Source organism: Lygodium microphyllum, chromosome 10 (assembly GCF_053477565.2).
Source record: "Lygodium microphyllum isolate KBCC chromosome 10, Lygodium_microphyllum_v1.1.10, whole genome shotgun sequence".
NCBI classification, from domain to species: domain Eukaryota; kingdom Viridiplantae; phylum Streptophyta; class Polypodiopsida; order Schizaeales; family Lygodiaceae; genus Lygodium; species Lygodium microphyllum.
This window is the reverse complement of record NC_141144.1, coordinates 111,412,995-111,426,882: the sequence shown is the minus strand read 5'-3', so window position 1 is coordinate 111,426,882 and position 13,888 is coordinate 111,412,995. Positions and strand designations below refer to the sequence as shown.

The 13,888-nt window shown below is 41.5% G+C and overlaps 1 pseudogene; it reads right to left on the bottom strand.

Annotated features, from left to right (window-relative positions):
* Positions 1–488: 488 nt before the first annotated feature.
* Positions 489–2,774, bottom strand: LOC148030435 (uncharacterized; annotated as a pseudogene).
* Between the last annotated feature and the right edge of the window lie 11,114 nt (positions 2,775–13,888).

The window sequence follows — 13,888 nt, the reverse complement described above, 5'->3', positions numbered from 1 at the left end:
AATATTTTTCTAATACACGCACATCATGCATCCAAACAAAATCATGCGCATGCACTAAGGGAATATATACATTGGATGCGGATTATTAAAATGCATCACACAAACAATGAATCACACGCAGAAATTAACACAAATGCACAACAAAAGAAATGGAGGTGTATACGACTCGGATGCGCAGCAACACGACAATGGTTGAAAGGTATCTGCTGAAGTAGGAGTTGTAATCAGCAAATCCTCTTGAAAAAGGAGATCTTGATTGGAGGAGAATTTCTTTGTGTTAGGATGATAAACACGATAGCTCTTTATGCCAAAACGATCACCTTAGCCGACAAGAATTCCTCATTCGGCATGGGAAGAGAGCTTATCACGTTTCTCAACAGGAATGAGAGAATAGCAAGGTGTGCCAAAGATTCAAATATGTGAAAGATCATGCTTTTCACCAATCCAAAGCTCATAGGGAGTAACATTGGGAAGAGTGCGAGTAACAAGCTATAGCAGCAGCTTCTTCCCAGAAAAATTCAGATACACCTGCAGTTTGAAGCATAGCCTGCACCGCATTGAGCAAGGTGTGATTCTTTCTCTCAGCTACACTGTTTTACTGTGGTGAGTAGGGAACATTGAATTGATGGAGAATGCCCTCATCAGAACAATAGGATTGAAAAGCGTGCGAGACATACTCGCCACCATTATCGGTTCGACAACTGTGAAGAGACTTATTAAGTTGCCGTTCCACAAAAGATTTGTAGTGTTGAAAACAAGTCAGCACCTCAAATTTCTGTTTTAGGAAGTACAAAATGGTGTACTTGGACCAGTCATCAATGAAAGTAAGAATGTAAGTAGACATTGTAATCGAAGTAGTTGGCAGGGGCCCACATAAATCTGAGTGGACCAAGTCCAAAAGGTCTTTACTCTTACTTTTGGATCTAGGAAACTTACTGCTGTCATTTTGCCAAAGATATACACCTCACACAGCGATATATGGCTTAGTTTTGGGTTAAAAAACCCGTCACCATCTTATGTGTTTGTAGGGTGCACATGGCTTGAACATGCGGATGGCCCAAGCGGTAATGCCATCATAGAGTTTCCTCAGCTTCAGAGCCGGTAGCAACATACATCTCCATTGGAGGGTGAATAATAGACAGCCCAAGAGGATATAAGGGCCCTTTCTTTGGGCAAATGAGGTGTGTAGGAACACCTGAAGTAGAAGGTGTCTTTATGAAACAGTAGTTGTGTTGGAATTCCACAGAAGTGCCATGGCTTGTCAGCTCATTGACTGAAAGAAGGTTCTTGGCTAAGCCAGGAATGTAATAGACATTGCCAACCGCAGTAGTTGTACCATTTGGTAGCCGCAAATGGAGAGACCCATTTCCCGCAGCTTGATAAAGAAAATCATCACCAAGATGAACCTCAAGTGGTGAGGTGACTTGATGTAATCATGGAGCCATTCTTGGGTTCCTGTCATATGGTGTGTGGCACCAGTATCAAGATACCAAACATTGGTATCACTAGGTTGTGTAGCTATACCATCATAGAGATGCATTGACGAAAGATCCTCGCTCAAATCATCAGCTTGATAAGCCATATTCACATTTAGGCGCCTATTTTGGGAGCTGCGATGTTGACGACTTTTAGTGCAACATTGCTGCTCTGTATGACCTTAGCGATGACAATAAGTACAGGTTGGGACAGATTTGGCAGAGGTTGAGGTTTGCACTGGACTGCAAAAGCAAGAGGGATTGAATTGAGGTTGCATCGAATTGCATGATGAACGAGAGAAGAAGGATGTGCGAGATTGTGGGCTTATTGGATTGATTAGATGTGATTGGCATGAGCTCAATTGCCTTGAGCGAAAACGGGGAAGAGATCGAGATCCTCCAGCGAGCATGGCAAGAGGGATAGTTGGAGGATTGCATGTGGATGTTGGAACGTTCCTTCCCTTATTGCAGATTTGATCCTCTTGCCTTATGTTAGCAATCAAGGTAGTTAATGGTAAATTTGGTGTATTAGAATGTTGCGAAACAAAGGATTGCCATGTTTCAGGTAAAGCTGTAAGGAGTATATTTACTTGGACCTCATCAGGTAAGAGCAATCCCGCAATAAGAAGATTGTTGTTGGCAGATTTTCAGGCTTCAAGAAAGGCCTCCACAGTAGGATAGTTAACCATTTGAATGTCATTCAGTTGCTTGTGTAGGAAGACACGTGATACCACATTCGTTTGTTCATACTGTGTCTTAAGTAGCGCCCACATTTCATGCACAGTGTCCAAACTCCAAACCAGTTGAAGTTGACGGTCGCTGAGGTGCAAGACAATCTCAGTTTGGGCCTCGAGATATTTCTTCTTCCATGTTGCTTTCTCCGCATCAATTGGTGGTCAAGCACTAAGAGCAATAGCTTGTTTTGCACGGTCATGTTCTGAGCCATCCGTTACGTCCCAATTACCTGCTTTCTCCAGTATCATCTTGATGTGTAGGCTCCATGGAAGGTAGTTGCTACCTTGAAGCTTTTCTATCTAGTAAAATTTTGATAAAGAACTAGACATGGATGCTACGGCCATGGCTCCTTGATAAGTCTGGATCAAATCAAGAGGCTAAGGTTGCAGCAGGAAGCCAGAGGGCTACAGCAAGTAGAGAATCAATAGTGTCAGTGATTGATACCATGTAGACAACTACTGTACATAGGTATCTTCAAATTCATCACAATTATAATGTACAGATTCAGAGACTTATCATATCATAGTAGAAAACACAGGAAGTCAGAGACTCTGTTGTAGGCGAATAGTTTCTGTGTGTGTATTAGATGTGTATGTGAATCTGTATACAAGAAGGAGCCTCACGACCCATCGTGAGGGCTCTAACATTTCAGTTGCACCCTTTTGATTATTCATGATTTAGTGATGTAATTGCTTTAAATATAATAATGATGACATGTAATTTTTTAATTGCCAATAGCCAGGATTCCTCTAAATCACAGTGAATGCCCTCTCTTGTCAAAAGACTGCCTTCCTCCCTCTTTCCTCTACCTTATCCCAGGAGTACCCACCTCCATCATTGTTTTTCGTAAAGCTGCAATGCTTTTTAGCCTTTTTCAAGTAGCCCATGCAAGCGCCTCATCACCCATGCATTTGCTTTCCCACACTAATTCACCAGCCAATCACTGGTGCAAAGAGAGAGCAAGCCAATCACTGCCTTTTCCCAATACGCTCTCCACCTTTGCATGCATACGTCTTCTTTTCAACAAAACCATCCGCAAATAGCCTCCTAAAGGTTATCAATAGCGTTTTTTCAAGCTAAGGGTTTATTGACTTGATTTCTAAGCTCTTAATCAAAGCTACATTTTCCCAAAGATAAAAAAAACTCCAAGCACGCATCAATCCAAGCACTTGGGAGTACATTATTTATCGAAGCATTGATTAGATCATTATTATTCTAAGCACTTAATAGTATATCCACACTAAGAAGAAGCAGCTCATAAACTTAATAATCTTGCCTCTCCATCCATGAACCTATAAAACCTCAAAATGTGCCATGGTTGCAGGGTTTCTACCTTAGACAAAGTTCTTGATGACACTCAGATCTTTTGGGGAAACACTTGAGAAATGGAACTCAAAGTGGGTGCCGTGAGGATCCTTGTTTAGGGTAGAAACCCTCCAAACATGGCACATTTCAAGGTATTATAGGTTCATGAATGAATAGGCAAGATTATTAAGTTTGTGAGCTACTTCTTCTTTGTGTGGATGCACTATATTTAAGTGCTTAGATTAATAATGTAGTAATCACTGCTTCAATAAATAATAAACTCCCACAAGTTCTTGGGTTCATACATGCTTAGGTTAGTTGTACTATGTGAAAAATGAGTGTGGTCATGAAGCTATTGTTGAAGATGTTGATACCTTTGATTACAAAGCTAATGATAATGTGATGTAAAGTTACCCAAGCTAGGCTATATGGGAGGCCACTTAGGTAAGCATTTATTATTTAAGAGGGAATGCTTTTATGGTAAAAGGAGAGGGTAAAAGAGATTACCCTTCAAAGGTTAAAGGCTTGGTGCCTAGAATGAGAAAACCATGTTAGAAAATGAGGCTATTTTTGTGACACTGGGAGCTTTACAAGCCTCCATGAAAAGGAGGAGGCTATTCTCAGCCAAAAAGAGGGAAAAGGAGTACATGGGAAAAAAGAAGACTATTACTAGCCTTTGAGAGGGCTTCTTATATGAGTGCACCCAGAATACTAGATGCAGCAATTGAGGTGGAAAATAGAGGTCAAGAATTGAGCACTGTTGTGGTTAATCAAGTGCTTCAAGATGCCATTGTTCTGAATCCACCATCAAGAACAAAAGGAGACATCCTTGTCATAAACGAACAACAAATTGATGGACTATAGTAGGCCGGAATAGCTAGCATGGTACCAGAGAAGGAGAAAATGAGAACTAGTGCTTGACAATATCTAGCCAAGACTTGCACATGTGATATGGAAGGATCAATGCATGAACTGATAAGAAGAAGACACATGCATGATTCAACGCAATCAATGCTAAGGGAAAGAGTTCATTGGTGTTAATGGCATGGTGTTATCATCGCAAAAAATGCAATCCACCAGTTGGACTTGATCATCATTAACAATACCTTTGATTTCAAAGGTGACAACTTAATGGATGCTACTCTGTAATAATAGATTGGTGTATACTGTTGAATGAAGCACCTTGACAGCTTGGCCAACATTTGGACTCAATCTACAAGGGGAGGGAACACCAATAATACCCTCATCACAAATCTCTTCATCATAAATTGAAATCTTAGCTATCATAAACCACCACTACAAGATATAGGTCTCATATCAACGTTCAAAGTGATGCAAATATTCATTAAAAAAATTTCCCCTATCATCACTAAAAGTATCGATATAAATGCCTTTACAAAATCATCTCTATATGTATCGTTATGTAGATAGTAACGGTTTGCGATGCACATAGCGACCACAATAGTGAAGCGTGTAGAGAAATCACTGACTCTAATAGCGACGATTATATATGATTTTTTTTTGTGGTAGGGTATGCACCATGTGCTATATAATATTCTACAAAGAAATTTTATGTTAAGTATGCAATGGTCGTTAAAATGAATGCAAAAACTTCTTAAACCCATAAGACTGATAATTCATAGAATAGGTACAAGACTAGTGATGACAACTCATGATATTACATGGAACCATGGAGAGAAAGAAGAGCCAAAACAAATATGAAAATCTATATATAATTATCACAAGATGCGATTTTATACAAAGGATGATAAGTACATCTAAGGAATAGTACATGGAAGATGCCTGTATAGATCACAGGACCAAAAAAGAAGAGGGTATGTGCTCCACAAATCCAAGTGCATGCTACAGATCCTTACCATCAGAAAGCTTGTCCCGATACAGAGGAGCATCAAACAGACTCTTCAAAATGAATAACTACACATCAATCCACCATACATAATGCATTTTAAAAAAATAGTGACTACAGACAAGAAAGAACATGATTGACTTATTGGGCCGCCAAGCATGTACAATCTATTGATGAGTGCAGTGAGATCATGTCTCTCTGCATATTGAGTCTCCAAACCTATGGAATCACGATTTGTGATGGAGTGCTACAAAGAAAATAGAATACACAGTATAAGTGATATTGCAAATAAGAAAGCGAGAAGAACAAAAAAAAAACTCACAAAGTCCTCCAGATAAGCTTATGGCTGCCACTCCCCATATGATGCACAACCCTTGCCTCCAATTGTGCCCTCACTACCTCCCACTATTGTCACCATTATCTTGCAGAATCTATAGCCTCCTCCTTGAGTCTCCGTCAATCATCTGCGTCTATCCACTTAGGCTTTGAGGCACCACTCTTAAGTGCCTTGCATGAATCTGTGTTGGGGATAAAGGTGCCTGTGCCTAGCCACCCGTGTATTACTACATTGACAGTACCCACCATTGCACACTGCAAGTGGCAGGTGCCCATCACTGTCACTTTATTCTTTATTCTTTTAGTGACAGTTTGAATAAAGAAAGGCTCGGCCACACATTGTGACCATTGGAGTTCCCATTTGTGTCTTTCTCTCTTCTTGTTCTTGCTCTTTGCCATAGCTCACTTCCAAGCAAGCTTCAATCCTTCTCACCTTTTCAATTGGTATCAGAGCAAGGCTTCCTAACTTCTCGAGCTTGGTTCGTGGCATTCTTAGCTTCCATTCAAATACCTACAACATTGTTCTCCTTCCCATAGCCGACATTCTCGAGCTCCCATCACTCTCCGGCTTCCCGAGCACCTTCCCGGCTTATTGAGGCACCCTCAGGGCATTGTTACATAGGTATTGAAGTGTTCTTTTAGTGGCTTTTATTTAGTTCTTAGGTTGCAGTCAATCAGGGCAGGCGTAGCTCAAACCCTTGGAGCTTGGATCTTGCTCCCTCTTGCATTTGGGCACTTGAGGCTTGTTGTGAGCCTCCTTAGGCACCTCCTGGAGCCCCCAACCACTACCATTGAGGCCACGTGGATGCATAGGAGCAGAAGAAGAGATCAGCAATTTTGTGTCATTTTTTGGCTGAACTGGATAGCACACTACATCAACTCACCTACTCCTCATTGATGGCTATGTCATGCTTCTTCAGGCTTGGCAATGATCTCTAACATGTATTGAAGCCTCCTTGACCATTGGTGTTAGATTTGGGTCTGATCTATACATTTTGAGGACTGTTTATAGCAGTCCCATAGTCATGTTATGTAGAAGCAATATTGGCATCTAATGCTATGCTTGTTTGGGCACTTCTACTTAACTGGTTTGGTACCTATTGATGCCCGATTGTTTAGGGGATGCAAGGCACATGTTATGCCATCATTTTGGACTGATTTTCTTGCTGAAAATACTCAATTTTGAATAGTAAATCACTAATGTACCACAATGGTTGGTTATGCCTATTGGTTTCGGGCTATGTCTTTGGGATATGCAATGAAGTATTGACCTTTGGGGTACGGCATCCAGCTTATCTTTGGTTCTGGATCTTTATTTGCACTCAAGCTCAACTTTGGAATGCATTTGATGCTTTGTCTTGGATGTACATATGGCATGTATGTTACTTATGTTTGATCGGTCTTGACATCCTTTGCCTATGCCACTACTACATGCTCGTTACATTGTTTGGAGCCGATTGCTAATAGTGCCTTGTCTTGGCATGCATCTAGCTTTCCAAAACATACTTGGGATATTCTTGGCTTGCCAAAGTTGTATTTGGGATACAATTGATGTCTATGGATGCTATACTTGGAGACTACAGAGACTATATGCTCATGATGTCTTATTGATATCTGGTCTTGGATCTTTCATCATTCGTTCTCTCATATGCCTTTCTTGGACTTCTTGGCTGATCCATATGGCTTTTGTGCTAGTGGGAGCATTGTTGGATGTTTGACAGACATTGAGCATGTGGTTTATGCTATTGAGCTTTGAGTCTTTTGATACTAGGATCTTCTTCACTTGGATGTTGCATTGTTGATATGCCGTGGTCCGTATACATGTACTTGGGATGATTTGGGCTTTGCACTCCCTAAGCATATACCTCTTTGTGCCAGGTTGTCTTGCCAGTGTTGTGTACACTTTTTGCCCTATTACACAGGGGGTGTCTCGACTTACTGACGGATTCGTTTGACATGCTTGGGTGTTTGCTCGATGTCTGTATGACTATCATATGCTGATTTATGCCCGCTTGATGCTGGTTATGCTTTGACAATCCATGGTTGACTTGGTTCATTGATTTTGCCTACAGTTTGCTCTTATTGTACCTAGCTATGATTTATTACAACAAGAAGTTATGTATGGACTGATGTGGAATTTTCATGTTGAATCATCCTAATTTTATGTAATTTTGATGGTACTTGGTGGGCAACATCATTAGCTATCAGTTCTGTCATTTTGCCTTGGTTTTGGTGGTATTTTGGCTGTTTACAATAGAAAATAGCAAGTAGTTTTGAACTGTTTGCATTGTTTTGGACTACATTATGGGTTCTTCTTCCATAGACAATGCAATCTTCAACATCACTAAGCTTGATGGTACAAATTATGCCCATTGTAAGAACCAATTTTGGCATGTATTCGTGCAGAAATTGTAGATAAAGCTACTAAGGATGCATGGCGAGCAGTGTGAAACTATGACTGATGACAAATGGGATGAGCTTGATGAGTTATGCAAGTCCACCCTCATCTTGTCTCTCACTGAACATGCGCATTACAATGTGGTTGAGGAAGCAGTGAGTGCTTGGCAGCTTTGGGATAAAATTAAAAACCTCTATGACAAGAAAAGTCGAGTAAGTCAGATGTATTGGTGGGGTTGAAGCGGCTTATGGACCTATGCATGAAGGAGAATATGACAATGTCTGCTCAGTTGAGCCAGTTTTATGCTATTCTCAAGAACTTGACTTTGCACGGTATTACCTTTAATGATGAGGTTACTCCATTGTTTTTGCTTGGGACTTTGAGTGAGTCATGGGATGTATTGCACACTGCCTTATGTGCTTCTGCTACTATTTTGAATTTGCCTAATGTGGAGAGTGCTCTTCTACAGGAAGAGATTAATCATAATAACTTGGATGCCTCTCGTGTGTCGCATGCTTTGACTGTTAGAGGCAAAGATGGTAATGGCAAGAATGACAGTGGAAATGGTTGTGGCAGAGACTCGCAGAAGTCTAGGTCTAAGTCACGTGGTAAGTCACACAGCAAGTCTCGTGGGAGAAATGCTAATGTGACATGTCATCATTGTGGCAAGAAGGGTCATATATGCCCATAGTGTCATGAGTTGTGCAATGAGAAGCACAAAGAGAAGGGGAAATACAAAGTACAAGAAAAGTCCTCTGATCACAGCATTATACCTATGAAATCCAATGTGAAAATTGAGGAGATAAATGTCATGCAGAGTGATGAATCCGATGGCAAGTACATACTTGCAGCTAGTTCTTGTGATGCTACATCATTGACCAATGTTCACTCTATGTATGCGCAGTGCTGGCTTTTGGATTCTGGTGCTTCATTTCATGTTACACCATGCCATGAGTGGTTCCATTCCTACTGCACTATCTCTGGTTCAGTTCACTTGGGTGATGATAGGTCACTTGCTATTGTTGGCATTGGGGATGTACGGTTGCAGTTCTCTACTAGCAGTACTTTTCTATCACAGGATGTATGTTATGTACCTGTGCTTACATGTAGTCTTACATCTGCATGGTAGCTTGATGATGCTGAGTGTCATGTTTCATTTGGGATTCTGTCTAGAAGATCACCCCTGGCAGACTTGTGCTTGCTAGAGGTGCCAAATCTAGCAGCCTCTATCCTCTTGTAGTTGATGGATCCTCTGTTGACCATGTCTTTTCAGTGGGTTCCATCCCATATGTATCTCTTTGGCATGCCCATTTTTGTGCCATATGTCCTTGAGGGGAATGAAAATGCTTTTTGATTTGTAGTACTTACCGCCCCTTGACTATGCATGTTTAATCCAGGAGAAGAAGTTTCTTCTCAAGCAGATTAAGCCGCCCGAGTTTGATGGGAGAGGTAGGTCTGTCCAAGCAGATGCTGAAATTTGGATTGAATCCATGTAGGATTACTTTGAAGCAGCTAGTACTGCACTCGCCAATCAGGCTATGCTCGCCAAGCTAAAGCTCACCGGTGAAGCCAGGCTTTGGTGGAAGCAATGGTGCAGGGATCAAGGGATCGCGGAGGTATCCGTTACCTGGGAGAAGCTGAAGAAAGCCGTGTAGGGAAGATACTTACCACCTGCATATTGCACGCAGAAAATGAATGAGTTCTATGAGCTAAAACAACTGGGACTCACTCTTGACGCATACTATTCTAAATTCGTCTCACTTTTAAAGTATGCACCACAGCTAGACATGACACAGCAGGTGTCAAAATTTTTGCTGGTTTAAATCTACCAGTAAATACCCGTCTCGAATCTATGCGTCCATTAGATCTTTAAGACGCACTCATTTGAGCTGCGCCTATAATTCAGGAGGTGCAGGCTAGACCAAGGGCTAACAAAACTTGGTCTTATAATGACCCAAACAGAGGAGCATTCAGACCTCACATGAAGAGAGTTCAAGGTCATAATCAGGGACAAAGAAAGAAAGCAAGGACTAATAACGTCAACAACTTTGTTCCTACTCAAAGCAATGGCCGAAACCTCTGTTATTTCCACTGCAACGAGCCCGGTCACTTCAAGAGGCAATGTCCCAAACTTGGAGGAGGACATCACCAAGCACCTTTCCAAGGAACGGGCCGTGGTCAAGGAGCTACTAGCTGAGGCAGAGGAAGAACCGTCTACATTGCCAATAGGCAAATGTGCAAAGAAGAAGAAGATCCGACCATGGAAGCAGAGTTTGAAAGGGCGACAATCCATGCCGCTCTACACAAGAAAGGCCCAAATTGCCAGTTCTCGGTGATTCAGACACCGTCGAACTATCAAGGTAAAAGTTTCTAGACTTTGATTGATTGTGGCAATACACATTCCTTTATCTCACCAGCTTGTGCAAAAAGATTAGGAATAGCCACAGTAGAAGCACCTACCTTGCTTGTGGAATTGGCAAATGGTCATGAGGTTACATGCACCAAGTAAACTGCTAAGGTGGAATTCTTTCTGGGAGGAAAAACGACTTCGATCAAATTCAGAGTCATGAATTTAGGTATCCATGAGTGCCTACTCGGAATGGATTGGCTTAGGCCTAATGACGCCCACATTCATTGTGGAAAGGGCCAAATTTCCTTTCGAAACTCTGAAAGGGAATTAGTCACAACTCAAGGTGAGGCTGGAGTGCCAAAAATCCAATTGGTCAAAGCATCTCGGATCATGAAAGGAGTCAAGAAAGGATTACCTGTCTACTTGATCAAGCTCAACAAGTTAGATCAAAAGCAGGAGTCTAGTGAAGGACCTTCATGGAAAAAGGAATACATGGATGTATTTCCTAAAGAGTTGACAGAACTCCCACCACAAAGAGAAGTGGATCATGAGATTAAGTTGGTACCAGGAGCTGCGCCAATTGCAAAGAGAACTTATAGAATGTCCATACCAGAAGCAATTGAGCTGAAGGAGCAACTCAAGCAACTACTAGATCAGGGCTACATCCTTCCTAGAGGTTCACCATGGGGAGCCCCAGTACTATTCCAGAAAAAGAAAGATGGGACACTTCGACTATGTATTGATTACCGAGGAGACTGAATCAATCAACGGTCAAAAACAAGTACCCTATTCCTAGAATATATGAGCTTCTTGATCGTCTTCAGGGTGCAAAGATCTTCTCCAAGATTGACCTGAGGTCAAGTTATTATCAAATAAGGATCAAGAAAGAAGATATCCCAAAGACGGCCTTCAATACAAGATATGGGCACTTTGAGTTTCTAGTTATGTCATTCGGGCTTACGAATGCACCTGCCACCTTCAACAGGTTAATGCAGGATATCTTTAGGCCATATCTTGATGATTTCGTACTTGTCTTCTTCGATGACACTTTAGTCTATTCTAAATAGGAAGAAGATCATGAAACCCAACTTCGGATTGTCCTTGAGACAATGAGATCACATAAGCTGTATGCTAAAATGAAGAAGTGTGCATTCTTTAAGCGTTAGATTGAATATCTGGGATTCATCGTATCAGCAGAAGGAATCTCGGTAGACCCAACCAAGGTCAGAGATGTGCTAGAATGGCCAATACCAACATCTGTAAGAAATACGTAGCTTTCTTGGATTGACAGGATGGTATAGGGTCTTCATAAAAAACTATGCTTTGATTGCAGCACCTCTGATGGACTTACTAAAGAAGCAAACATCCATTGCATGGTCAACTCCCGAACAAAATAGCTTCGACAAATTGAAGCAAAGTTTGGTATCACCACCTATCCTAAAACTTCGAGACCTCACTAAGGAGTTCGAGATAGTAACCGATGCTAGCACACTTGCCTTGGGATGTGTGCTCATGCAAGAAGATCACCCGGTAGCTTACTCTTCAAGGAAACTGAAGAGTCATGAGAAGAATTATGCTACCCATGATCTGGAATTGCTAGTTGTCATCCATGCTCTAAAGCTTTGGAGACACTACCTATTGGGTAACAAGTTTATGCTAGTAACTAACCATAAGAGTCTCAAATGGATCTTTACCCAGAATAAGCTCAACATGAGGCAACGTCAATGGATTGAAGTGCTGGAGGAATATGACTTTGAAATCAAGTACTGACCAGGGAAAGAGAATGTAGTTTCCGATGCACTTAGTCGCAAGGCATTCCTTAATTCCCTAATCTTACATAATCCATCAACAGCTAGATCTCTAGCTACAAAAGTATCTGTGCCAAACAACCCAATAGTTGAGTTAGCTAGAGAGGAAGCATGCCATGATCAAGCCTACCAAACGATGCTAAGGGAGATTTCTATCAAGGATCAGAACCAAAAGCTGTGGGCTAAGTATCATGAATTCTCTATCAATAGTGGACTTGTCTACTATAGAACGAGGCTGTGTATACTGGCAAGTCAGTCATTTAAGCAGAAGATATTGTGGGAAGCTCATGATTCCCCTTTCTCAGGACATCTTGGCTATGCCAAGACTCTCAATGCAGTTAGGAAGAACTACCATTGGGAGAGGCTTAAAGGTGATGTTCTCAAAAATGTCACTGAGTGTTTGTCTTGTCAACGTATCAAAGCCGAACATGTCAAGATGCCAGGGAAGCTGCAACCACTTGACATTCCCCAAATGAAATGGGAATTCATCAGTATGGATTTTGTTGTTGGCCTACCCCAAGTTCAGGGAGGATATAACTCCATCACGGTTGTGGTTGAAATGCTTACTAAGGTTGCATACCTTATTCCAGTTAAGACAAACTATAAAGCCTCAGACATTGCAAGATTGTTTATCAAGGAGATATTCAAGCTACATGGGCTACCAAGAAGAATCATTAGTGATCGTGATTCTCTCTTCACATCACACTTCTGGAGAGCCATCTTTGAAGCCATTGGAACTCAACTCTGTTTTAGCACAGCTTACCATCCCCAAATGGATGGCCAAACAGAGCGAGTCAATCAAGTCATCGAGGATATGCTTAGGGCATACTGTTGTCATGAGCCAAAAAGGTGGATTCAATACTTACCTTTGGTTGAATTTTCCTACAATGCTTCTTATCAACAAAGCATTCAAATGACCCCTTTCCATGCATTGTATGGTCATGACTGTCGAAGTCCCCTCAACTTCTCATATCCAACCTTGAGGGTTGAAGCTTCAAGGTAAATGTGGGAAGAGATGGATGACCAAATAAAGTCAATAAGACAGGACATCCAAGCTGCCAAGGATAGACAGAAGGTCTACGCGGATTTGAAGCTTCAAGATAGAGTCTTCGAAGAAGGAGACATGGTTTTCATTCGTGTATGCCCAAAGAAGAGTTCCCTATCCCTAGGAGATTGCAAGAAGCTAAGTCCAAGGTATTGTGGACCGTACAAGATCCTCAAATGCCTAGGACCTAATACTTATAAACTGCAACTCCCTGGGAACCTAAAGGTTCATAATGCATTCCATATCAACCTATTGAAAAAGTATGTACCTAATCCTAACCATGTACTTGATGACCAACAAGTTGTAATGCCTAGTCAAGGAGTCCTTGAATTGAGGCCTGACAGGATCTTAGATGTTAGGGAGAGACAACTGAGATCCATAATCTTGAGAGAATTCCTCATCCAGTGGAAAGATTATCCCGAAGAGGATGCCACTTGGATAGATGAAGGCACTCTCAACCATCAATATCCCCAGTTTGTCTCGAGATGAGGACATCTCGATTCCTCCAAGGGGGAGAGAATGTAATATCCAGAAGGCACGCGTGAACTACTTCAATAGAGGATAATGGA